The sequence below is a fragment of the Panthera leo genome, chromosome F3 (genome assembly GCF_018350215.1).
Source record: "Panthera leo isolate Ple1 chromosome F3, P.leo_Ple1_pat1.1, whole genome shotgun sequence".
Taxonomy (NCBI): Eukaryota; Metazoa; Chordata; class Mammalia; order Carnivora; family Felidae; genus Panthera; species Panthera leo.
The window spans coordinates 7460958-7488630 of record NC_056696.1 but is presented as its reverse complement, the minus strand read 5'-3'; the positions used below and the strand labels follow the sequence as shown (position 1 = coordinate 7488630).

The 27673-nt window shown below is 40.8% G+C and overlaps 1 long non-coding RNA gene across 1 annotated transcript; it reads right to left on the bottom strand.

Moving 5' to 3' along the window:
* Positions 1-1248: 1248 nt before the first annotated feature.
* On the bottom strand, positions 1249-27417 carry LOC122212250. The gene is made up of 4 exons (XR_006199072.1): positions 27344-27417; positions 10785-10824; positions 2797-2892; positions 1249-1573 (listed from the first exon to the last, which is right to left on the bottom strand). It is a non-coding gene; the product is annotated as an uncharacterized LOC122212250 (long non-coding RNA).
* Between the last annotated feature and the right edge of the window lie 256 nt (positions 27418-27673).

Here is a 27673-nt window from a genome sequence, read left to right as displayed (position 1 = left end):
CTGAGTCCTTGAGGTAGCCCTTTGTGAGGAAGCTAGTATTCCTCACAAGCTAGTATAGCTATGGAAGCTAACATTCCATACCACGATGTGGGAATGTTCTTCCCTGGTGGCCCAGGCATTCCCACATGGCTGTGTCCTACAGAGGACACCAGTCTTTTAAGTCTAGAAAAAAGGGTCACTGGGAAGCACCTCCTTTGTGCTTTTTCCCTTTAACAGACCTCCATCCACATCCCAGCACAGTGTTTACTGTGGTGCTTTATGCTTGGTTGTCTCTTTACGTGCCTCCCCCGCTAGACTATGAGCTCCTGAGGACGCAGGCTGTGCTTATTCATTGTAATATCCCAAATAAATGTTTAAGAACTCATTAATAATCAATCGCTACAGTGAATCCAGGCAATAGCCATAATAAAACTGCAAATAATAAAATTCGGGGCGGCCTATAAATAAAGTAGTAGACAGAGTCGACTATTTCTTTCATTCTTAACAATAATAAGTGGCTATTAACCAGGCTTAGCCACGAACTAGGCATAGAATGAAAAATTAAAATTGCGTCTGTAGAAACAGTACACTTTATTGAAAATTGCTTTAGAATGTTAAGGAAGACTGACGCCCAAGTGACTCAGTCGGCTAAGTGTCTGACTTCAGCTCAGGTCATAATCTTGCAGTCTGTGAGTTCAAGCCCAGCATTGGGCTCTGTGCTAACAGCTCAGAGCCTGGAGCCTGCTCCAGATTCTCTCTCTCTCCCTCTTTCTCTGCCTCCCCCCTGCTCATACTCTCTCTCTCTCTCTCTCTCTCTCTCTCTCTCTCTCCTCTCAAAAAATAAATAAATGAACATTTAAAAAAATTGTGGCACCTGGGTGACTCAGTTGGTTGAGCACCCGACTTCAGCTCAGGTCATGATCTCACGGTTTGTGGTTCAAGTCCCACGTCAGGCTCTGTGCTGACAGCTCGGAGACTGGAGCCTGCTTCCGATTCTGTGTCTCCCTCTCTCTGGCTCTCCCCCGCTCACGCTCTGTCTCACTCTCTCTCTCAAAAATAAATAAACATTAAAAAAAAAAAAAAGACTACAATGAGGTCTGTCTCAGAGGGATCAGCTTCCCCCGTGGCAGTGATAGAGTTTGGGGGTGATGGAGGGTTCGTGGGATCCAAGAAAGAATTCTTGAAAACATCTTTGGTGCAAAAAGGTGATTTTATTAAAGCATGGGGACAGGACCCACAGGCAAAAAGACCTGCACTGGGGTCCTGACAGATAACTCATTATATACCCTCAGGTTGGGAGAGGGTCAGGGATAGAGTAAGTCTCTAAGGAATTTGGGAAGCAAGCTTTCCAGGACCTTGAGCGGCTAGCTGTTGCTAGGGAAACACCATTTATCGCCGTTTAATAAAACCTCAGTCATGAGACCCTTCAGATGCATATCAGGGGACCATAAGCTTGAAGCATGATTGCCAGCATAAATCCTGAGGCAGCTGAGAAAAAGAAACTGGACTTACAGCGTCCTCAAGGTTGGGACAATGTTGAGCCATGGTTCTCTTTTGCCCCCAACAGAGTGTCATCATAGAGGCAGCTGAGCTCCTAGAGGGAGGTTTCAAGGACTTGTCAGTGGGCTGCAGACAGGAAGGGAATTTAATTTTTCATTTGCCTTAGTTTCCCACATCACCATGGCAAGCACTTAAACCCCTTTCCTTTGTTCCTGGGTAGCCAGGAGTGTCTGAGGAATATCACATATTCCACCTGGCAAGTGGGGTGCCAACCTATATTTTGCCCTCATCCTCCCTCACCAACAGCTCCACACACATTTGAACCACAGTACACAGCCACACATTTGGAAGGCCAACAATCATTTCATTACCTCCTCCTCCCTTCCCCCATCTCCCAACACATGCACTAATGGGAAGGCCACTCCTGCCCTGGGCAACGTCACACACAGCCCGTCATCCAGTGTTGCTGGCCTTCCACTGATGCTTGCAACCTCTCCCAGACACCCTAATTCAACAGCACATCGTGTTCAGTTGTCAGAAGTCAACAAGCTTTAACTTATTTTTTTAATGTCTATTTATTTTTGAGAGAGAAGAGAGAGAGACAGAGAAACAGAGCATGAGTGGGGGAGGGGCAGAGAGAGAGAGAGAGAGACAGAATCTGAAGCAGGTTCCAGGCTCTGAGCTGTCAGCACAGATCCCGATGGGGGGCTCGAGCTCACGACCCACAAGATCATGACCTGAACCGGGGTACGATGCTCAACCAACTGAGCCACCCAGGTGCCCCAGCAAGCTTTTTATTTTTAAAATTTAAGAACCCTTTTCTTTTAGCATCTTCATATTTTGTAAAGAAATTGCCTGTAGCCATCGAAAAAGAATTGCCTGGCTATTTATTTTCTACAGCATCTACCTTTTCAGTTGGAAGACTCGATGTCATTCATTCATTAAATGTATGAACTCGAGCTCCAAACTGAAGTCAGACTTCTCAGTCTGGCTGCTTGTCCCTGCCCCGCATCAGCCATACACTTAGTCTAGGAGTCGTGGATACTTTCTGAAAAACTCTGACACTTGTATTAAATCACACTCCCCCAGCACTGTTTTGCCTGAGCTTGACCAAGTGAGATTTACTGTTCTTATCCTCTCTCTTAACCTGTATCTTAGTGGTGCCAATAAATTAAACAACCAAAAGGTGGGCTGGTAGAAAAAAACAGGAAGATAGGGTTCAAATGAAAGTAGTTGGTTCCTTGCCCCTCTAAAGTGTTACTCTCTAATGTGTATAAACACCAACGCCTTTTGGCTCATTAACTGACGGCACCTTACCTGGCATCTTCCCTCAGAGAATCCACATTGCAAACAGTGATACCCATAGATCTATGTGAGATTCCTGTTGTCTTTCCTCAGTGGAAGGATTTCAACCTAAGTAGAGAGACAGCAGATCAGAAACTCATCTTCAATCAAGTGAACCTTCTAAAGCCAGTCTAGGCTGTGCCGGCTGAGTGAAATATTCTTACTGTTGCAGGAGAACACACAGGGGAGTCCAGGAGAACAGTCTGCCTCCTCTTTTTGTGTGAAATTAGAGCACAGACCTCTAACTCTGGTGCAAAGAATGCAGAATGCCACGGAACTCCCAGAAGGAGTTTGTTTGCAGAGAAAAATACACTTCCTTTGGCCCAGGGGTGAGGGAGGGTTCTCTTTACAGAACTCGAAATGTACAGGCTAATGGCACTGGGTATACAGAGGACAATCACTCAGTGCTATTGGCTAGCAAATAGCTTGAGAAGCAGTCTGAATGCTCCCGGAATTGGTGATTTTCTAACCCCTTTCATCCTGTCTTCAGTTTGGCATTTGAAACATCCCCCTCAGGACCTCTGTTTGAAAGAATTGCATCATTGTGGATTCTTTTAGATCCTTAAGAAGCCTTATAATTTCCTTGACTTCAAAGGCTTGGGGTCAGTCCACCTCAGATGAGGAATGTGAATGTTAGGAGTCTTGTCTTTTAAAATTGAAAAACTTTCGCCTTCACACTGGGTTGACAGTCACTGAGCACAGGAGAACTGAATCCCCTTCCCCTGCTTCCAGCTGATGTCCTGGCCGCCCAGGCAACAAGAAGATTCCAGAAAGTACAGGGCAGGGCCCACTTCCTCTTTCCACAAGTCTTAACCTATTGTCTCTAATTTTTAGATGTCTTGGGCAAGGTGACCAATACCTCTTATAGTGCATTCTATTTTTGTGACCTTTCTTGCATAGGGATCAGGTAATGGGTGAGAGGGGATTAAAAGTCATCAAAATGGGCTGAATTGATTGACACTAGACATGACAGGTAATCATTGACCAATGAATATAGATGACACACAGAGATGAGATGAGAGAGGGGAAAAAGAACCACTGGGACAGGATTGGAAAGAGCTTGGGGGGAGATGAGGGTGAACACAGATGATGGAGGAAAGGATTATTGGGGTAGCTGTCATGTTCATGAGTTGCTGAGAAGCAAGTGACAGAGATTTTTTTTAACTTTTTTAATGTTTATTTATTTTTGAGAGAGAGAGAGTGGACAGAGAAAGAGATGGAGACAGAGACTCCAAAGCAGACTTCAGGCTCTGAGCTGTCAGCACAGAGCCTGACAAAGGGTTTGAACCCATGAACCATGAGGTCATCACCTGAGCCTAAGTCGGACACTTAACCAACTAAGCCACCCAGACACCCCAAGAGATTTAAAAAAAATTTTTTTGAGCATTTATTTATTTTTGAAACACAGAGAGAAAGTGAGCAGGGTTGGGGCGGGGGAGGGAGGGAGACAGAATCCAAAGCAGATTCCAGGGTCTGAGTTGTCAGCACAGAGCCTGATGTAGGCCTTGAACCCACGAATTGTGAGATCATGACCCGAGCCAAAGTAGGAAGCTTAGCCAACTGAGCCACCTAGGCGCCCCTGCCCTGAGAGATTTCAGTAAGCTTGCTTCATATTAAGAATGGTTTGGAATTATTCATAACATTGAACTTGCTTTTCTTTTTTTCTGTTTATTTTTTTTTAATGTTTATTTTTGAGAGACAGAGAACAGAGCATGAGAGATGGTAGGGGCAGAGAGAGAAGGAGATACAGAATCCAAAGCAGGCTCCAGGCTCTGAGCTGTCAGCACAGAGCCTGGCGTGGGGCTCGAGTTCATGAACTGTGAGATCATGACCTGAGCCAAAGTTAAACTCTTAACCGACTGAGCCACCCAGACACCCCTAAATTTGTTTTTAATGTTTATTTATTTTTGAGAGAGAGACAAAGCGTGACTGGGGGAGGGGCAGAGAGAGACTGAGACACAGAATCCAAAACAGGCTCCAGCCTCTGAGCTGACAGCATAGAGACCGATGCAGGGCTCCAACTCAGGAGCCATAAGATCATGACCTGAGCCAAAGTTGGATGCTTAACCAACTGAGCCACCCAGGTGCCCCTCTTTTTTTTTTAATGTTTATTTATTTATTTTTGAGAGAGAGAGAGTGAAGGAGAGGCAGAGAGAGAGGAAGACAGAATCCCAAGCAGGCTCCACAGTGTCAGCGCAGAGCCGGATGCAGGACTCGAATTCATGAACCCGTGAGATCATGACCTGAACTGAAATCAAGAGTTAGAGGCTTAACCGACTGAGCTACCCAGGTGCCCAGAAATTGCTTTTCAAATACTGTTGGATGTCAAGGGGCGCTCCTGCGAATGCCATGCTGCGCTGAGCCCCTGGGCCACCAGGGAGCTCAACTTAGGAGTTAAGGGGGCTGTCACACTTTTGTCCAAGTCTACTCTGCCCTGTTGCAAATGCCTTCAAATGCATCGTGTTGTTTTATTTACCACAACATTGGCGAATAAGAGGCTCCTCCTCAAAATTTATTTCTATAGAGTCTGAGTGTTAGGCAGGAAATCTAATCCTATATCAAAGACCGATTTTTTTTAATGAAGGAGAAATCTTCTTTGATTTCCAAAGGTTTTATTGATTAATTTTAGGACTTGGGTATGAACTTTATATATTTATTTCTTTATATAAAAAGCTCTATTCAAATCTCAAAACTTTCAAGTTATTAACCCATTCTCTTTTTTTATAACAGCTTTATAGAGATACAATTTATTTACCATATAATTCACCCATTTAAGTGCACAGTGAAATAGTTTTTAGTATATTCATAGAGTTGTACAAACATCACCACAATCAACTTTGTTTTGTATCACTCCAGAAAGAAACTTGTACCCTTTAGCTATCACTCCAAACTCCCTCTTCCCCCATTGCGCTGACCTACAAGCAACCACGATCTACTTTTTGTCTCTTATAGATTTACCTATTCTAGACATTTCATATAAATAGAATCATCATTTGTGGTTCTTGTCACTCACATCTTTCACTTTGCATAATGTTTCATGTTGTGGCATCATTAATTGTTATGAAGCTTTCTTGGCCAAATAATATTCCATTGAATGAACATACCACATCTTATCTATTCATTTGTCAACTGATGGATATTTGGGTTGTTTTCACTTTTGGTTATTTCAGCTATTATGGGTAATGATGCTATGAATAGTCATGTATGTGTTTTTATGTAGATATATATTTCATTTCTCATGGGTATATACCTAGAACTGGAATTACATGGTCATATGGTATCATTAGGTTTAACTTTTTGAAGGCTTGTCCTAAAGTTCTCCAAAGTGCCTGCATCATTTCACATTCCTACCAGCAGTGTATGAGAGTTCCAATTTCTCCACATCCTCACCAACACTTGTTTTTACCTGACTTTTTGGTTATATTACCCTTGTTAGTATGAAGGCCTATCTCATTGTGATTTTGATTTGTATCTCCAGGATAACCAATGGTGTCAAGCATCTTTTCATGTGCTATTGGACATTTGTATGTTTTCTTTGGAGAAGTGTCTGTACAAATTCTTTGCCCATCTTTTAATTGGGACATTTGTTTTCTTATCTTGAGTTATAAGAGGTTTTTTATTTACATATTCTAGATATATTTATATATTACATATTTAGATATTGTATTTATAGATTTAGACATTTAGATTTAAGATTTGCAAAATTTTTTTCTCATTTTATAGATTTTCTTTTCAGTTTCTTGATAGCATTCTTTGGAGCACAAAAGTTTATAATTTTGATGAAGTTCAATGTGTCTATTTTTTCCTTGTTTGCTTGTGTTTTTGATTTATCTAAGAAACTATTGCCAAATCCAAGATTATGAAGATTTACCTCTGTTTTCTTCTACAAGTTTTATAGGATTAGCTCTTACATTTAGGTTGATCTATCGTGAATTAATGTTATATGTGGCATGAGGCCATCTTCATTTTTTGGCCTGGGGATATCCAATTTTCCCAGCACCATGTGTTGAAGAGTATTCTTTCCTCATTAAATGGTCTTGACACCCTTGTTGAAAATCGACTGACCATAGATGCGTGGGTTTATTTCTGGACTCTCAGTTCTATTTCGTTGATCTATATGCCTACAATTATGCCATGCCCTTGGTTACCATTAGTTTGTAATAAGTCTTGACATTAAAAAGTGTGTATTCTCCTACTTTGTTCTTTGCAGAACTATTTTGGCTATTTTGGGTCCCTTGCAATTCCATATTAAGTTTTAGAATCAGCTTGTCTGTTTCTACCAAGAAACCAGTTGGAACACTGATAGGAATTGCATTGAATCTGTAGATCAATTTGCCACCTTAATAATATCCCAGTCCATGAAAATGAACTATCTTTCAAATTACTGAGGTCATCTTTCATTTATTTCAACAATGTCTTACAGTTTCCAGAACATAAGCTTTGCACTTTTTGTTAAATTTATGTCTAAGTGTTTTATTCTTTTGTAAATATAATTGCTTTTATTTTATTTCATTTTCAGATTGTTCACTGCAAATATACAAGAATACAATTAATATTTACATATTAATCTTATATTCTGATGCATTGCTGATCTCATTTGTTACTTCTAATTGTTTTTTAGTGGATTCCTTAAAGTCTTCTATGTACAAGAGCAGATTGTCTGTGAATAGAGATAGTTTAATTCTTCTTTTCCAGTCTGAATGACTTTTTTCCATTTTCTTGCCAAATTGTCATGACTAGAACCTCCAGTACACTGTCAAATAGGAATGGTGAGAATGGATACCCTTGACATTTTTTCCTAGGGAAAACACGTCCAGTCTTTCATCATTAAATATGATGTGTATTTTCTATAGATGACTTTTATTAGGTTGAGGAAGTTCCTTTTATTCCTTGTTTGTTGAATGTTTTTAACATGAGAAAGTAATTCTTTCTCTATTGAGATGATCATGTGCATTTTGTTTTTTATTCTATTGATATTACATTAATTGATTTCCAATTTTAAACCAACTGTGTGTTCCCAAGATAAATACCATTTCATCCCGGTATATCATCCTTTGTATATGTTTCTAGATGTGGTTCACTAGTATTTTGTTGAGGATTCTTGCACTGATATTCATAAGAGATATTCATCTGTAGTTTTCTTGTGATGTCTGCGCTTTAGCATCAGGATGATCTCACAAAATGAGTTGGGAAATGTTCCCCCCATTTTATTTTATGGAAAAGTTTGTAAGGACTTGGTTTTAATCCTTCTGGAAATGTTGGGTAGTGTTTAATTCATTTTTTTACTCATACATATTTGTTCTGGGACTACTAGGGTCAAGGCAGTGTCCTAGGCACTGGGAATACAGTGATAAATAAACTCCTGCCCTCAAAATGCTAACATTGTTGCCAATTTTTTGTTTAGCTAACTAAAATGTGAATATTCAGTTTATTTGTGCCCTTTCTCATATTACTTAAGATTTAACAACAAAAAAGTATGAAGTGAGGACATAATTAAATTTAGTATTCCAATTCCTGGGGCCTTCATTTAGCATTTAGCATAAAATGACCTCTTTCCGTCTCTGTCTCTCTCTCTCTTTCTCCTTCTCTCTCTCCACTTCTCTTTCTTCTCACACACACACACAAACACATATGCATGCATGCATGCGTGGGCACACACACACACACACACACACACTCCTTTTCTTCTTCCCTCTCTTTCTTTCTCTTTCTCTTCCTTTCCCTCTCTTTTTTAATACTAAGCTTTGCCCCTGATCCCCATCCCCCCCCACACACACATGCGTGTGAGTGTGCACACACACACACACACTCCTTTTCTTCTTCCCTCTATCTTTCTCTTTGTCTTCTTTCCCTCTCTCTTTTAATACTAAGCTTTGTCCCCGATCCCTACCCTACCTCTCCACTGGCATCTACTCTCTCAATCTAATACAGGATTCTAAAAAATAAGGGTACATTACCTAAAATAATTTCTGCCTCTGAGAAAACTAGCAAATGTGTCATCTTAGACTTCTCAGTCTCTGAGAAGTATACTCTGTGACAGAGGGGAGGTAGACTTGTGTGTGTGGGGAGTGCCAAGGGCTTTCTTTATCACTCTATTCACAGCATTTTGACAGTTTCTACTACAAATATGACTTGTTCTGGCCTTGCCTATAAAGATTTCCCACAGGGGTTGCAGAAACTTGTTTGTATTCAAAGCCAGACAGCTGGATCTCTGCCACAGATTCTGGGGATGGCCAAGGCTACCACAAATCACTGAGGCAGCGAGGGACCTTTCAAACTGCATCCCCCATAAAAGAACATTGACTTGTCCCCATCCAAGAAAGAGAAGAGAGTTCAACCCCAGGCAGCCATATGATCCCCTTTAGCAGATTGATTGAATGTTCTGAGTCAATACTGTTCCAGACAATATCATCATTGGTGGCCAACAATAGTACTGAGAACTGAATCTTTAGAAGTTGACAGAGAACAGGAAGCACATCTCAAAGCTGACCACTCACTGCTCTAGTGGTCACAGCTATGGAGCCAATACAATTCCTTCTTTAGTGATGTATTCATTCTCTGCCATCCATAAACATGTTGACCACTTACTATGTGCCAAGGACTTTGCTGATTTATTATGAAGATAACTAAGAAGAGATTCTGTTCTCCAAGAGAAACAGTGAGGAACTCCCTTCCAGTGGAGTGCATAGGACAGAGTACTTTCTCTCAGATAAAACTCCTTATGCCACCAGAGGATCTAGAGACCTTATGACAGCCTGAAGTAATGAGATGCACTTAAAGCTTCAATACAAACAGGGGCACCTGGCTGCCTCAGTCGGTAGAGTGCATGACTCTTGATCTCAGGGTTGTGAGTTCGAGCCCCACGTTGGGTATAGAGATTACTTAAAAATAATATCTTTAAAAAGAAAAAAGCTTTGGGGCACCTGGGTGGCTCAGTCGGTTAAGCGTCCGACTTCGGCTCAAGTCATGATCTCACAGTCCATGGGTTAGAGCCCCGTGTTGGGCTCTGTGCTGACAGCTCAGAGCCTGGAGCCTGTTTCAGATTCTGTGTCTCCCTCTTTCTCTGACCCTTCCCTGTTCATGCTCTCTCTCGGTCTCAAAAATAAATACATGTTTAAAAAAATTAAAAAAAAAAAAGAAAAAAGCTTTAATACAATGTAGCCAGCACAAAAATATAAACATAAACATTTCCAGGAAGCATCTACATGCCCTAGAATTCCATAATAATCTAAATAAATATCTGTGTCTCTATGTCCCAGGCACTGTGCCCGGTGTTGGAACATAGTGTTGAATAAGACAATCCTTTTCGGGGCGCCTGGGTGGCTCAGTCGGCTAAGTGTCCGACTTCGGCTCAGGTCACGATCTCGCGGTCCGTGAGTTCGAGCCCCGCGTCGGGCTCTGTGCTGACAGCTCAGAGCCTGGAGCCTGTTTCAGATTCTGTGTCTCCCTCTCTCTGACCCTCCCCCGTTCATGCTCTGTCTCTCTCTGTCTCAAAAATAAATAAACGTTAAAAAAAAAAATTTAAAAAAAAAAAAAAAAAGACAATCCTTTTCCTTACAATGGACTAAATGTAATTCAGTAATTCAAAAAAGACAGCAACTCTGTCAAAAGTGATGAATTTCTTTAAAAAAAAAAGCCAAAGAAAACTATAAACGAAGGCAATTACTGTTATAAAACATGCTAAACCCCATGCCAGGTATAACTTACTTATTAACAATGCTCTATAAAGACTAATGGTCTCTGGCATTCTCCAAACCAAGTGTCACATTACTCCCTTAATTGATCTGTTTCTTTTTAAACCCAAAGCATGACTGGAAAGACACCTTCCCCAGATCCCTATAGCACAAGCCATTCAATATCTTATAATAAGGCAGAAGATAATGTAAAATAAACCCCCTCAAGGCCAAAATATGTACTAAACATAGTTGGGATGTTTTTCTAAGATAAAACCAACCACTCACCTTATGCTTACTCTGGCAATTGTACAGCAGTGATGAATGCCTGGAGAGAGCAAGAGAAAAAGGTAAGTGATGAGGTCCCAGTTTAAGGAAGTGTCTTCTGGGTGTACAGAATGATTCAGCCCTGAATTCTACCCCAAGAAGGTTACAATCTAAGATGAGAGTGAAGGTATAGCCATGAATAATAGTTGAGGTAGAAAGTGAAGTCCTGATTAAACTCTGTTAGCACAGGGGACTAATAAAGGAACATAAAAGGTGTAGCCAAAGCCATCAAATTGACTTTCTCATGGTTGTAAATGTACTCTTATTAGCTGAGAATCCCATCACATATGTGAGAAAGCTACACACACTCAAAAAGATTCTATTAGAACATACAAGAGTAGCTCCTTAGGGATGTATACATGAATTCTTAAGGCTGCTGGAAAGATTGCCCCATTTGAGCTAAAGCCAGGCACAAACCTGGCAGGAAAGGGGGTCAAAAAAGACTCCTGGACCAGAAACTACATCTTCCAACAAGGAATATATAAAATTAGATGAGTTTATCCAACAGGGACAAAAACATTTCTACAATGCTAGTGATAATCTGAAATGCATAAACCCCCTGGCTCACCACCAGCCTTGACCAATCCCACGTAGTCCTCCTCCCCCTGCCACATGGACCTTCTGCTTCTTGGGATAGAACCAGCTTCCTCCACACCTGCCACTACCTTTAATGGAATATTCTTTTTCCTTATCCGCCCCCCACCTCCAGCCAATGGCTACTCACCCATCACGTTTCAGTTCAAATGTCACCTTTGCAAAACTCCTTTCTCTGAGTCTTCATTCTAAATAGAATGTCTCTGCTGGTCTTTTTTGTGGCATTTTATATATATTTGCTTCATCAAATTTATCACAGTCTTTGGTTATGTATTTGTAAGAATATAATATAGAGATATTTATAGATCATCGATCATCATTACCTTCTACCTAAGTGAAGGCAGGCACGACATCTGCTCGCTGCTACCTACTGCTACCTACTTTACTGCAGGGAGCCAAAAGTTATGGGATGACTAGATAATAAGGGAGCATATAAGAGAGATAAAGTTATTTTCACAGGTCAGAGCTAAAACCAATAGAAAGAAGATAGTTCCAAGGCTATAAATAAAAGTTGGTTATTTCCTCTTATGATTTTAATCAATATTGTACTCATAATGTAAGTTAGTTGTAATGTACATGTATTAAATTATATGTCCCAATCATTATGCTAAGTAAGGAAATTGCCATGTCAATGAGTAATGAGCTGTCAGTCACCAGCGTGTCCGAGAGGAAGCAAGATGATCACCTTGCTTGTGAAAACAAGGTTTCTTGCACATCTCATAGATGCCAGGCACTTTGCTAAATGTTGAGGACACAGAATAAATAAGATTCCTGCATTCATGGAGCACCTAGTTGAAGAGAGTTCTTAGAGAAGGCATTTTGACCAGAAGGTCCATAATAATTCCGATGGGGGTAAGTTGATCTCTTCCCCTCCCCCTCTTTCTGTCTCTCTCAAAATACATCAATAAACATTTTTTAAAAAAATAAACAATAGGGGCGCCTGGGTGGCTCAGTCGGTTAAGCGTCCGACTTCAGCTCAGGTCACGATCTCGCGGTCCGTGGGTTCGAGCCCCGCGTCGGGCTCTGGGCTGATGGCTCAGAGCCTGGAGCCTGCTTCCGATTCTGTGTCTCCCTCTCTCTCTGCCCCTCCCCCGTTCATGCTCTGTCTGTCTCTGTCTCAAAAATAAATAAACGTTAAAAAAAATTTTTTTTAAATAAAATAAAATAAATAAAAAATAAACAATAAATAAAATCAGCATCATCCCTTATCCTTAGCCCTAGTCATACCAGGATGGTGCCACTACCCAGAAAAAGCAAAGAAACCGGAAGCAGTGTTGAGCCCATATTTACATTCATTAGGAAGGTAGAACATGTTGGCCCAATATTTCCCAACACCCGCTCATCAAACAGAATACATTAAGGTAGTTTTTTTTTTTAAGTTTATCTATTTTGTGAGAGACAGAAAGAGAGCACGCGTGAGAGCAAGTGCGTGAGCAAGTGTGTGAGCAGGGAAGACACAGAGAGAGGAGTGAGAATTCCAAGCAGGCTCTGCACTGTCAGCATGAAGCCAGAGGCAGGGTTTGAACCCACAAACTGTGAGATCATGACCTGAGCTGAAGTCAAGAGTCGGAAGCTTAACCAACTGAGCTACCCAGGCACCCCAAATTTTTTAAAAATCCAGATAATTAGGCACTTTCCCCAACCAATGAACTAGGACTATGTAGAAGTTTTAAGGAATCTATCCTTCTAAATCTCCCTGGCTGTTTCTAGGGATTAGTTAAGTCTAAGAACCACCGCTTTTGACCTTCTGACAACACTACAGCCTGTTTTCATAGAAAAAGGGTGTCGTACCCTTCCCATCTTATGCCTCGTTTTTGTCTTTACGCTCAAGGAAACACTACAGATAAATATGAATAATATAATCATGTGGATTGAACTTGATCAGGAAGCTTGCCAATTAGCTTGAGGCTAAAGCTTAAACAATTTAAATTCATTCATCCAATCACTTATTACAGTCACGTATTTATCAGTTGTTGTGGAGTGCTTACTGCACACCAGGCTCGGCACCAGATGCTGGGCATGGAGTGGTAAATACATCATGATGCTTGCTTTTCATCCCATATACCTCTGTGAACAGTCTCATTGGCTGACAGGAGGTGCTGGAACTTTTTAGCTTCTGCTGGCTACCTAAGGTTGAAACTCGTTTTAGAACCCTTAAGGCAGGGCACCTAAGTGGCTCAGTCAGTGAAGTATCTGACTCTAGCTTGGGTCATGATCTCACAGTTCATGAGTTCGAGCCCCACATTGGGCTCTGTTCTGACAGCTTGGAGCCTGCTTTGGATTCTGTGTCTCCCATTCTCTCTCTCTCTCTCTCTCAAAAATAAATAAACATTTAAAAATTAAAATAAAAGGAACCTTTAAGGCAAAGATTGTATTTGTTGCCAAGGTGAGGTGGGGACTTCTCCTGAAAGTTACAGCCCAGTTGGAAAGCCAGCCACAAATCATGCTCAAGTTGGTAACACTCTTTATTTATTTATTTATTTATCTTGAGGGAGAAGGAGAGAACATGAGCAGGGTAGGGGCAGAGAGAGAGAGAGGGAGAGAGAGAATCCCAAGCAGGATCCGCACTGTCAGCAAAGAGCCCAATGTGGAGTTCCATCTCACAAACAGTGAGATCGTGACCTAAGCCTAAACCAAGATTCGTATGCTTAACTGATGGAGCCACCCAGATGCCCCTGATAGCGCTCTTAAGAAATAAATTATATCCCAGTCTTATTGGCTGGGTGGTGTTGTCCAAAGGACATTAATTCTATCTTCCCTTTAATCACATTCCAGAACTGTATACAAGCCAACTAGAACAATAAAGGCAGCTATGCAGCCAGACATACCAAATTGTTTAAATGGCAGCTTTCCTGAGATTTTTCCAATGCTAACTGGCATCTATGAATCCATTTCCAGCTCAGGTCTCAGGGTAGCCACCGGGCCATACATGTGGGCTACAGTGCTGTAGCAGTGGCATGGCATTTTGCCAAACGCTGCTACCCTGGCTGGTTTCTGTTGTTAGTGTCCACACTGCAGCTCTCCTTGCTCTTTCCCCAATGATTGGAAGGTTATGGAGAGTTCTGCCAACAGCCAAGGTCTCTAAGGTACCCTGGACCTTTGAAGACACCAAGCAAGTTCTGAGAGGATGATAAAAGGCAATCTCATCTGAGATATTGCTTATTTTCTTCTCTTTTTTTGAAGAAAAGGACAGCAAGTGGAGGAAGGGCAGAGGGAGAGGGAGAGAATCTCAAGCAGGATCCACACCCAGCTCAGAGCCCAATGCGGAGCTTGATCCCCAACCCTGGGATCATGACCTGAGCCGAAATCAAGAGTTGGATGCTCAACCAGCTGGCCACCCAGGCGCCTGTGGGATATTGCTTTTTAAACAAACCTTCATATTAAGTGGGTGCAGATAGCTTCATGGTTTGAAACTTTTTATCCCAGTCTGAGTGTTGCCCGCAATGAGGAGATTCTTTGGCACTAAACAATCATGATTCACTCTTAATCGGGTTCCATGTTTACCCCACAGCTCTTCCCTGCTCTTATGAAGTAGATCCTATTTTAAAAAATAAAAAAAAAATTTAACATTTATTTTTGAGACAGAGAAAGACAGAGCATGAGCAGGGGAGGGTCAGAGAGAGAAGGAGACACAGAGTCCGAAACAGGCTCCAGGCTCCGAGCTGTCATCCCAGAGCCTGACGTGGGGCTCGAACTCACGGACCGCGAGATCATGACCTGAGCCGAAGTCGAACATCCAACCGTCTGAGCCACCCAGGTGCCCCAAGTAGATCCTATTTTTCTAGGACTATCTCTCAGCCTGCCTCTGCTTTGGAACTTGCTAAGCCTTCTCCCTTCTCTCTTTGCAACATTGGCTTTTCTCTCTCTCTCTCTCTCTCTCTCTCTCTCTCTCTCTCTTTCTCTAATGTATACACCCCTTTAATTATATGACTGGACTAAGAGTAAAAAAAAAAAAGCAAAAAGCAAAACACAAAACAAACCTATTTAGTTTTTTTTTTTTAACGTTTATTTATTTTTGAGACAGAGAGAGACACAGCATGAACGGGGGAGGGGCAGAAAGAGAGGGGAACACAGAATCAGAAGCAGGCTCCAGGCTCTGAGCCATCAGCCCAGAGCCCGACGTGGGGCTCGAACTCGCGGACCGCGAGATCGTGACCTGAGTGAAGTCGGGCGCTTAACCGACTGAGCCACCCAGGCGCCCCAAACCTATTTAGTTTTTAAGCTAGCGATGATCACCAACGATGATCAGAAATGATCACCAGGAAGCTTAGCTCTGTCCTTGCCTTGGCCAAGAACTCTTTATTTTTGGACCTTCAGTGGGCCAGAGAAAAATGGATTTCCATTAGAGCCTGGAAGAATGAGTATGACCACAATTCATTGGTCATTCGATCCCACTATTTTACCAGTGAGAGGTTCAGTCTCTTTCTGACCCTACCTTAATTCCAATAATTTCATACTCTTGTTCAGCTATTTGAATGAATGTTGGTTCCTCACACCTGGGGAGAGCATTGGATCCTTGAGAGAAGCTGGGACATTCACTCTCTATTTGTCCCCGTGAGCTCTGACAATGGTAACCATCAGATGTAAACCACTTTGAAGTCCCACTTACACTCTGCACACCCTGACTCTCAACAGTGAATTGTAAGAATAAAGAGCTGCCCTTTTAAGGTATGAGATGAGGAATTAATAACGAGTGTGGGGCACAATTACTAGTCAAATGTATTTATTTCTAATCTAAATGCTCCTCTCATTATCAGTGTTTGACCTCAGGAGAATAATGAGGTCAAAGAGTTAAAAAGAATACATGTGGCCAAAATTATATAATACTATTATAATAAGGTAATAAAACAGTGTAATAAATGTCCTGACATTTAATATTCAGGACAACTAGCAATCTTAAGGATTTAAAAGCTTAGAAATTTCCTTTGGCGATGATAAGCATGTCTGTGGACTTGGTCACCCATTTACATTTTATTATGACGTAAGAAGGTTTGCTTATAAATTGAGAAAACAAACTATATCCATATGGGCCAACTTCAGGGTACAATGGGAAAACAAACCTACTAACATTTGCTTTTTTGAGTGGAACAGAAGCTTTCAGTAGAGTGACTGATTTATTCAGGGTTTTGTTTTGTTTGTGCTTCTTTGTTTTAACCACAAATAGAAAGGGAAAGAAAGGGAGAGAAGCAAAGTCTACTCCTCTTTGACAGATCACAAGACCCTCAGGACCATCTTTTTTCTTGGATACATCCATTTTTGTATAACTAAGCATGCCTGCATTTGGAGTTTGCAAGGAAATGTGTCCAACAACCTGCTCACTAACCAGAAAGCACAGACTGAATGGTTAAGAACCTGACCCATATATTTTAAAGGTACCTTTAAAAGAACCTCTTTAAAGATACTCAGTTCTCAAGATGATTCAGCTAGGGGGCAATGGTCCGATTTAGCTGTCTACTATCTTTTTCCATGAACCATGTCTCAACAGTGGTTGGAGGAGTAGCTTCAGCAGAGTTAAAGGAGCCCCATGGGGACATCCTCTCTGGCTTAGGAATTAAAAAATCTCAAGAGAATGTCACTCCTACACACAAGCCACGGTCTACAAAAGAATAATGTTCAGGGCACCTGGGTGGCTCAGTTGGTTAAGTGTCCAGATCTTGATTTTGGCTCAGGTTATGATCCCAGGGTTGTGAGATTGAGCCCTGCCTTGGGTTCAGCACTGAACATGGAGCCTGCTTGGGATTCTCTCTCTCTCTCTCTCTCTCTCTCTCTCTGCTCCTTACTCACCCATGTGTGTGCACACACACAAGCCTTCTCTATCTCTAAAATAAAATAAAAAAAAAAAGAATAACATTCCTTAGTCTATCAGAGAGCAGATGTTGTAAAGTAACCTAATGAACTAAAATCGTGCTTTTCCAAGGAGAAAGGGCCATACAACTATTTCACTCCCATTGGCAGGCCAGCAGTGGAGATAACTGTCAAAAATTGAGAGAGGAACAAACACCCGTAGATTTAGTGGTCAACATTTCAAAACTTCCCATCAAGCTAACACCTTTTAAAAAGTCTATTAGTTATTTGCAAGTTGTACGTTGATGATAATGGCTAGCGTTTAGCATGTCAAACTTCGCACACTGTGCACCTTTCAGCTCTTGATCACCCACTGCAGTAGGTAACACTGTTTTATAGATAAGGAAGTCAAAGCTTGGCCAAAGGGAGCTGCAAGCCTACTAGTCCACAAAGACTAGGCTTCGGATCTATCACTCTTTTCCTGCTGCTTATTAGATGAGATTGGAAATCAGGCGGTGCTTATATTGCTACAATTCTCTGAATATCTCGGGCAGATATTCTTTCAAATCCTAAGAAATTACTGTGTCAATTCCAGGGGAAGGAAAAACATAACTTTTTTAAACATATGGATATATTAACTGCCTAAAATCATCTGAACTGATTCTTTTAATTCTTGAAGGAATTGTGCAAGAAATTAAAGATGCACAAAGATTGCGTACACCTTCAGAGGCATAAACGGGGTGCCTAAACTCCTCTCTGCAACATCATTTTTGACTGCTTTTCCTGAGATGATAAATTTCTGAAATTATGATGAAAGTTGTTATTAAAGGCAGTAGAATCCAGGGGCACCTCGGTGGCTCAATTGGTTTAGTGTCCGACTCTGTATTTCAGCTTGGGTCATAATCTCACAGTTGTGAGACTAAACCCCAGGCCGGGCTCTGCTCTGACAGCATGGAACCTGTTTGGGATTCTCTCTCTCTCTCTCTCTCTCTCTCTCTCTGCTCCTCCCCCACTGGCAGGTGCACGCACGTGCGTTCTCTCTCTTTTCTCTCAAAATAAATAACTTTAAAATTTTTTTAGGGCGCCTGGGTGGCTCAGTCGGTTAAGCGTCCGACTTCAGCTCAGGTCACGATCTTGGGGTCCGTGAGTTCGAGCCCCGCGTCAGGCTCTGGGCTGATGGCTCAGAGCCTGGAGCCTGCTTCTGATTCTGTGTCTCCCTCTCTCTCTGCCCCTCCCCCATTCATGCTCTGTCTCTCTCTGTCTCAAAAATAAATAAAACGTTAAAAAAATTTAAAAAAAAATTTTTTAAAGAATAATCCATATTAGCAATGGTATGTAACACACTCCTGATCAACTTTTATATTTAGAACTTAACCCAACTTCTATTTCAATAAATTAGTTCAGGATGGTATTGTCTCACTTGAACATTAAGACTGTTGAGAAAGAGAAAACGTATTTCCTAATGTAAGTACAAATGTAAGCATTTTGTGCTTTTTTAAAACAATCGTGTGTGTGTGGCAACAAGATGTTTCCACTGGTTTCATAACCACTTCCCATTCTCTGTCAGGGCACAGGGCTCAGGGGACCTTGCTGAGCTCACCCTGCCACTGAGGAGTCAGCAAGATGATGCTGATGAGGACGACGACGATGATGGATCGTTGTGAAACTTTTACCCAGTGCTTCATATGAGATCATCTGACTCAACAGTCACAACAGCTTTATGAAGAAGACATTATTGTTACTTCATTTCCAAGTGGAATCTTCACTCCACCATGCCTCTGAGTCTCTGGAGGGAGCCATGATGAAGACAGTCTCTGGAACTCCTGGCTGGAACTTCTTATGTGAGATCTTTGGCCGATGAGCTTAAGATTGTGGGATTCTGAGTCACCTGAGTGGCTCAGTTGGTTAAGTGAACGACTTTGCATTTCAGCTCAGGTCATTGTCTCACAGTTCTTGACATCAAGCCCCAAGTCAGGCTCTGCACCAACAGTGTGGTGTCTGCTTGGGATTCTCTCTCTCTCTTTACCCTTCCCCCCTCAAAATAAATAAATAAACGTGTTTTTTAATAATGATAAAAAAAAGATTGTCGGATCATAGCAAGTCCCACCCTTGGAAATTAAGGATGTGGATAAATGAAATGCATTGCAACTGGGATACTTGCTCTCCTGGCTCAGCCACCACATCAATCTCATTGATGAGCAAGGGCTTATTGCAGCTCCCAGGTGCTGGGGAGTGCTCCTAGGTCAGCTCTTCACCATCTGCTTAGAAATAACCATCCTACAACTAGTGTGGAAGTTGGAAATTACTTGGAGACACTTTCTGAAGCAACCTCCTGCCATCAACACAACAACCAGACACTCAGGTCTATAATGTCAGAAAAGAATGTTTAAGAACAGAATCATGTCCTTTGAAAAAAAAGCTTCAGGGGTGCCTGGGTGGCTCAGTTGGTTAGGCATCCACCTTCAGCTCAGGTCATGATCTCACGGTTTGTGGGTCAAGCCCCATGTCGGGCTCTGTGCTGACAGCTCAGAGCCTGGAGCCTACTTCAGATTCTGTGTCTCCCTTTCTCTTGCCCCTTTCTTGCTCACACTCTGTCTGTCTCTCTCTCAAAAATAAACATTAAAATTTTTTTAATAAATTAATTAAAATAATTAAAATTTTAAAAATGCTTCATTTTCAACTGATGTTGGTTCATGAAGTCACCTATTACAAGGTGCTATGCTCTAGACCATTTTGAAGCAAACCTCAGATACAAAGTCACTCATGTAAATATTTCAGCATGTGATAAGAGGAGTTAAGAAAAAAAAACCCAGAACAGTATCTCATTATTATATTTAAAAATTAATAACAGTTCATTAATATTATCAAATATTCAATCAGCATTCAAATAACTCTGATTGTTTGCTAATTGCTTTCATAGTTTTTCTGAATACTGTGTTCATCTTTATGGTTACTATAGGTCATCATTTTCCAAAGTGTCTTCCTTGAGATATTAATTGATGTTATGCAACTAAAAAAAAAAAAAAATCTCATGGGCTCATAAATTTAGCAAACACTGAATTAAACAAAGTTAAACAGTTTTCTTTCCTGCATGGCCTTCCTAAGCTTTCACTATGTTAATGTGCGTTGAGACTCTCCGAAAAAGGGATCTGGCCTACAGTTTACCAAATCTGTTGGAACATGGGTTTCTTTCTCTGATCCAAACCCAAACCATAGGAAATACTACCAGAGACAAGTCACTTAATTTTTGTGTCAGCTTTCTTTCCCCTGTGAAAAATGTGATGGGATTGGTTTTGTCTAGAAGTCTTAATGATGATCAATATGGTCTTTCCAAAGCCTGCATTCTATTACTAACTGGATTCCAGAACTGTAGTTACTAACAAAGTAACTACAGTGTGGTTAGACCAATGAACACCAATGAACTGTAGTTACTAATAAAGTAACTATAGTTACAGTAACTGCAGGTGTGGGCAAACCAATGAACACCACGTGTTTGTAAGCAAGAGTTTAACATATATTGAACCGATACAGGGTCTGGATACATGGCTAAGGAGGTGCAGAATATTGAAACTGGCACTGCCCTTGGAGTTCAGAGCATGAGGTCAGACTTGCTGAGCAAGCAGACCTGTTATCTATCAGGAAAGTAGCCTATGGTGTTTCAACATCCATAGTGACAACATTTTCCCAAAACCAGTATGACCCAGTGTATTAAAAGGGAATTTTGTTATTACAAGGGGTTGGAGATAAGCCACCTGAGAAATATAGACTCAATTCCAAAACAAAAGAATATCCAGGACATCTTACCAGTTGACAGGAATAACAGGATGGAACATTTGAAATTAGAAATCTCCCAAAGGTTTGCAATGAAGAATGGCCACACAGGCTTATCTGGTTCAAGCACTTACTTTTCCATTTCTCCTGAGGTACATGCTATACTTCCAGCACTCACTCATAATCCTAAAAGCAATACTGTGGGGGAAAAGTAATTCAACTTGTGTTTCAAAATGAAGAAATATGCATTTGCAGAAGACAATTCTTTTTCCATCGCCTGGCGGTGGAGGTCAGGGAGAACATGGAAGGCTGACAATGATATTAGCTTAGGATTGCCCTTATTTGGTCCAGGCGACCCTGATATTTTTATAAAAACATTTTAGAAAATTCCCAGGAAACCACCCTCCACCAGGGCTGGTTATGAAAATGCCCCCTATGTAATGGAATGCCTACCTGCCACGAATCTTTCTTAAGACAAGTAGAGTTCAGCACCCCAGGGGTTATATTTTATTTCAAGATCTTACTTAGCTGACTAGCTTCACCTTGGGCAGAAGCAGCAATCAACATGAGTGATGCTAATTGGGATGCTGGTTGATTTCTGTTTTCTTTTGCATTAACTGCTCTGGAAACAAAGTTAGAAAAGTTTGTTTTTCCTGGCAGGCATTGGGAACATGACTGCAATTACCACCCACTCATCTTCCAAACTAAGGCTATAAAGAGTGAAGGATGTCAGTGTCTCCTTCCACTGCAGTGACACTTGAAATTGCTAGTCTGTACGAGTTTCTCTCTTGCTTCCTGATTAATGACTAGACATCTGTATTGAGGCATTATCGCTGGAAACCTTCAAGGTGCTGGGCCTTGGGCTTCTTACAGGGACCAAGCAGGTACAAGGCAGGCCCTAGACCTCCGGGGTTTGCAGTCGGATTGGGAGATGAAGCTAAAAAGTGATGGTACTTGTAAGCTCCCTTCTTTCCAACTTTTTGTTATGAAAATGTCAGCAGTCTCAAAAGCTGAAGGATAATGTATACTGAGCACTCATATTCATCACCTCTATTAAAAATCTAACATCTGCTGTTTCTTGCTTTATAACTGTGTGTGCATGTGTGTGAGTAAGAGAGAGAGAGAAAAAGATTGTTGAACAACTTGAAAGCAGCAGGTATCACAACACTAAAAGTCCCTAAAATAACTCAGCTACTTCTCTTAGAAGTAAGAACATTCTCCTCCCATTTAACCACAATATTAATATCATATCCAAGATAATATTCCATAATACCATCTAAAATCCCATGTATATTCAAATATCCCAACTTGTCCCCCCAAAATGTTATTTGTTTTGTTCTAACCAGCACCCAATTAAAAATTGACACATTAGATTTGGCCATTATTTTTGTGAGGCGGGCGAGGCGGCACTTCTAATCAGCATTCCTCTTTTCTTCAGTACGTTGACTCATTGACTTTTTAAAGAGGTCAGGCCAGTTACAGATTATCTCACTTTCTTATCATCTGATTTTCCTGATTGCTCCCTCATGCTGTCTATTAACTTTTTTCTCTGTCAATATTTTCTGTAAACTGAAAGTTAGGCCTAAAGTCTTGATTAAACATGTTTGACAAGAAAACTTCATACCTTCATACATTGCTAGTGGGAATGTATGAAGGTATGGAAACCTTTGGAAAACAGTCTGGCAGTTCCTCAAAGTAGTAAATATTCCAAAAATATTGGGAATAAGGCAAGAATGTCCCCTGTCACCACTCCTTTCAACATCAGACTAGAATTACTAACTATTGCAGTAAGACAAGAAAAGGAAATAGAAATGATTCCAATTGGGAAGGAGGAAATAAAAACTGTCTTTGTTTACAGGTGACATAATCATCTATACAGAAAATCTAAAAGTATCAACAACAACGACAACAAAAGTCCTGGAACTAATAAGCAAGGTTGCAGGGCACAAAGTTAATATACAAAAGTCAATCTCTTTCCTGTATACTAGCAGCGAACAAGTGGAATTTGAAATTAAAAACACAATATCATTTATATTAGTACACCCCCAAATGAAGTACTTAGGTATAAATTTAACAGAATATGTATAAGGCCTAGATGAGTAAAACTACAAAACTGTTAAATGCAATCAAAGAAGAACTAAATATTGAAGAGAGATTCTGTGTTCATGAATAGGAAGATTCAATATGGTGAAGATGTCAGTTCTTCCTAACTTGATTTATAGATTTGGTGAACTCCAAACAAAATCTCAGCAAGTTATTTTGTGGATATCAACAAATTGATTCTAGAATTTATATGGAGAGGCAAAAGACCCAGAATAGCCAACCTAATACTGGGAGAGAAGAACAAATTTGGAGAACAGTGCTTCTCAACTTCAAGACTTACTATAAAACTACAGTAATCAAGGCAGTGTGGTATTGGTGAAAGAACAAACAAATAGAGATTCCAGAAGTAAACCTGCACAAGTATTGTCAACTGATCTTCAACAAAGGAGCAAAGGCAACAAGATGGAGAAAAGGTGATGTTTTCAACAAGTGGTCCTGGAACAGCTGGACATCTACATGTCAAAGAAAAAGAAAGAAAAGAAAAGAAAAGAAAAGAAAAGAAAAGAAAAGAAAAGAAAAGAAAAGAAAAGAAGAAACAGATATTACACCTTCACAAAAATTAACCCAAAATGGATCACAGACCTAAATGTAAAAGGCAAAACTATAAAACTCCTAGAAGATAACATAGGAGAACACCTAAGTGACCTTGGGTCTGGTGATAACACTGAAGACATACATAATCCATCAAATCAATAATTGATAAACTAAGTTTTATTAAAATTTAAAATTTAATTAAAATTAATTAAATTAAAATTAATTTAATTTTTAAAATTAAAAATTTAAAAATTCTTCTCTACAAAAGACAATTCAACAGAATGAGAAGACAAGCCACGGACTGGAAGAAAGTATTTGCAAATGACACATCGGATAAAGGACTGTTGCCCAAAATAGGTAAAGAATTCCCATGACTCAACAATAAGAAAACAAAAAACCCTATTTAAAAATGGGCCAGTAGATCCTGGCTGGCTCAGTCAGTGGAGCATGTGACTCTTGATGTCACCAATGTGAGTTTGAGCCCCATGTTGGGTGTAGAGATTACTTAAAACCTTTAAAAATAAATAAATAAATAAATAAATAAATAAAAATAAATAATAAAAATGGGCCAAAGGCCTTAACAGACACCTTATCAAGGAAAACATGCAGATGAGAAATAAGAGCATGAAAAGATGTTCCACATCATGTATCACCAGGGAAATATTAATTAAAACAATGAGACACCACTGTATGCCTCTTAGAACAACCATAATCACACTGAATGCTGGTGAGGATGTGGAACAACAGGGACTCTCATTCATTGGTGGTAGGAATACAAAATTGTACACCTATTTTGGAAGACAGTTTGAGGGGTTTTTTTAATGAGTAAACATATTCTTACTATATGATTGAGCAATTATGCTTTTTGGTACTTACCCAAAGGAATTGAAAACTTACATCCACACAAAAAGCTGTAAATGTATGTTTATAGGTGATTTATTAATAATTTCCAAAACTTGGAAACAACCAAGATGTCCTGTAGTATAGTAAATGGATACATAAACTATGGTCCATCCAGACAATGGAATAGTATTCAGCACTAAAAAGAAATGAGCCATCAAGCCATGAAAAGACATGAGAAACTTTAACACATACTACTAAGTGAAAGAAGTCCATCTGAAAGGGGCATATGCTGTATGATTCCAACTACAAGACATTCTGGAAAAAGCAAAACTATGAAGACAATAAAAAGATCAGTGGTTTAAGGGGTTGGAGTGGAAGGGAGGGATGAATAGGTGGAACACAGAGGATTTTTAGGCAACAGTGAGAGTGAACCTTAATTAAATACCCTAATACAAACCCCAGTACAAACTTTGGGGAATTATGATGCATCATTTGTAACAAACGTGCCACGTCCATGGGGAATGTGGATAATGGGGGGCAGGGGGATGTGTGGGGGCAGGGGCTATATGGAAAATCTCTGTACTGTCCTCTCAATTTTGCTGTAAAACTAAAAGTATTATAAAAAAAATTAAGTCTTAAGAAAACATTATAATAATACACAATATTAACAGAATAAAGGAGAAAAAATTTAATTGTATTTAAAGTTATATATATATATCTATATATATATAATTATATACAAAATATAGAGTTGGCATATGATCCAGCATTTTTTTAAATCTTTATTTATTTTTGAGAGAGAGAGGGAGACAGAGTGTGAGCGGGGAGGGACAGAGAGAGAGGGAGACACAGAATCCGAAACAGGCTCCAGGCTCTGAGCTGTCAGCACAGAGCCTGATGTGGGGTTTGAACTCACGAGCTGTGAGATCATAACCTGAGCTGAAGTCAGATGGTTTACCGACTGAGCCACCCAGGCACCCCCAACATTTTTTTTAATGTTTGTTTATTTTTGAGAATGAGAGAGCGAGAGTGCGAGCAGAGGAGGGGCAGAAAAAGTGGGAGGCAGGGGATCTGAAGTAGGCTCCACACTGTCAGCAGAGAGCCTGATGCAGGGCTCAAACTCATGAACCGTGAGATCATGACCTGAGCTAAAGTCGATGCTTAACTGGCTGAGCCACCCAGGCACCCCTGATCCAGCATTTCTACTCCAAGGCATATACGCAAGAAAGAAATGAAAACAAACTATGTCCACACAAAAACTCGTACGAGAGTGTTAACAGCAGCATTATTCATAATAGCTAAAAAGTGGGAAAAAGACAAGTGCCATCAACCGATAGATAAATAAAATGTGGTACATTCCATTCCATGCAATGGGATATTAGTTGCCATAAAACAAAGAATGAAGCACTGATGGGCAGATAAACCTTGAAAACATACTAGGTGCAAGTAGCCAGTCACAAAAGACCACAAATTATATGACTCCATTGATATGAAGTATCAAAAAAAAGTGAATCTACAGAAACACAAAGTAGAGTAGCAGTTTCCCAGGGCTGGGGGCAATGGGAGGGGGATATGAGAGTGACTGCTAATGGGTCTGGAGCTTGTTCTGAGGGTGATGAAAATATTCTGAAATTAGACTCTGGCAATGGTTGTACAACTCCATGAATAAAACAAAACAAAACAAAACAAAACAACAACAACAACAAAATACCTGAACTGTATACCTTGTAAGTGGGTGAATTGTATGGTGTGTGAATTGTATCTCGGTAAAGCTGTTAGAGACAGTATTGTGCATTTTATATTGCACCACATCAAGGGACCCATAATTTCAGGTTGTCCCTCCGTAAATAATGCTCATTTTGACCTCTTGATTAAAAAGGTGATCCCAGATCTCTCCAGAGTAAAGGCATGCTTCCCCTTTGCAAATAGTGCGTAATCTGTGGATTGATGGATGAAAAACACACAAGCACCTGCTCCCTGAAACCTTCTCACCTAATGTTCAAGTGTATTCTGACAAGCCTTGCTCGAGTCAACCATTTCACCAGTCTGAGAACTGCAGAATAACCAGTACCACTTTTACAGATTCAAAACCTTGGATGGCTTGATGAAGTTTCCAGGGTCACTAGGCATGTTGGTGGTACAACAGAGGCTCAAACCCAGGCCTTCCTTTTCTAGTCCAAAGCTCACGCCATTGTCTTATCTTAGGCTGCCATTCACCGATGTGGAAAGACGGCTTCTGCCACCTATGCAACCTTGAGCAAGTTACATAACCTCTCTGTGCCTGGATTCCTTGGCTATAAAAGAAGAATTGAAGTAATAACAACCTCACTGAGGTTTTGTGAAAATTAAATGAATTTGAGAACAGTTCCTGGCAATAGAGTCCTCAAAAACATTGGCTATCATTACATTTTACAAAATGTTTGGATAGCAATTTGCAAAATATAGGATACGCAGAGGCCAACAGCAGCCAACTGCCTTTCCTTCTGAAAACATGACATTGACCCTGCTCAGTGGGCACCTGTGGGGACTTCTACTGCAAGAGGCAGCGTAAGCTCCAGAGAGAGAGAGGTCAGGATTGGAACCAGAAAATCTGGGTTGTCACATCTCACTTCTGCTACCAACCACCACATGATCCAAAGTGAGTCCCTTCTCTTCTCTAAGCCTCAGTCTCTACAATGGTAGATGGAAAAGTTGGACTAGTTTACGTACCAGGGCCCTTTCCACCTCGTGAGATTCTAGGAGCCTTCACTGGGGGCCACAGTCAGTACATTCTGCTCAGGGCTGTGAGGGGATGTAGAGCTTTCTCTTTGAATGGTAAGGCATTGCTTCTCCACAGTCAGAGTTGGGGCACATCAGAGCACCCACGGTTACTCAGGGTCGCCTCCACTTACTCATTCATCAGAAGGGGAGATGTATGGGGCGCCTGGGTGGCTCAGTTGGTTAAGCGTCCGACTTCAGCTCAGGTCACGATCTCGTGGTCCGTGAGTTCAAGCCCCGCGTCGGACTCTGGGCTGATGGCTCAGAGCCTGGGGCCTGCTTCCAATTCTGTGTCTCCCTCTCTCTCTGCCCCTCTCCCAAGCCACCTGAGTTCATCCATCTCTCAGGTGCATATGTAATTTTTTAGGTAGTTACTATTATTATGAGTCATTTATAGCTCACTGTGTTGATGTCACAAAAGTTATGCTAATTTTCTTTGATTTGTTTTCTACTTGTTACTCTAT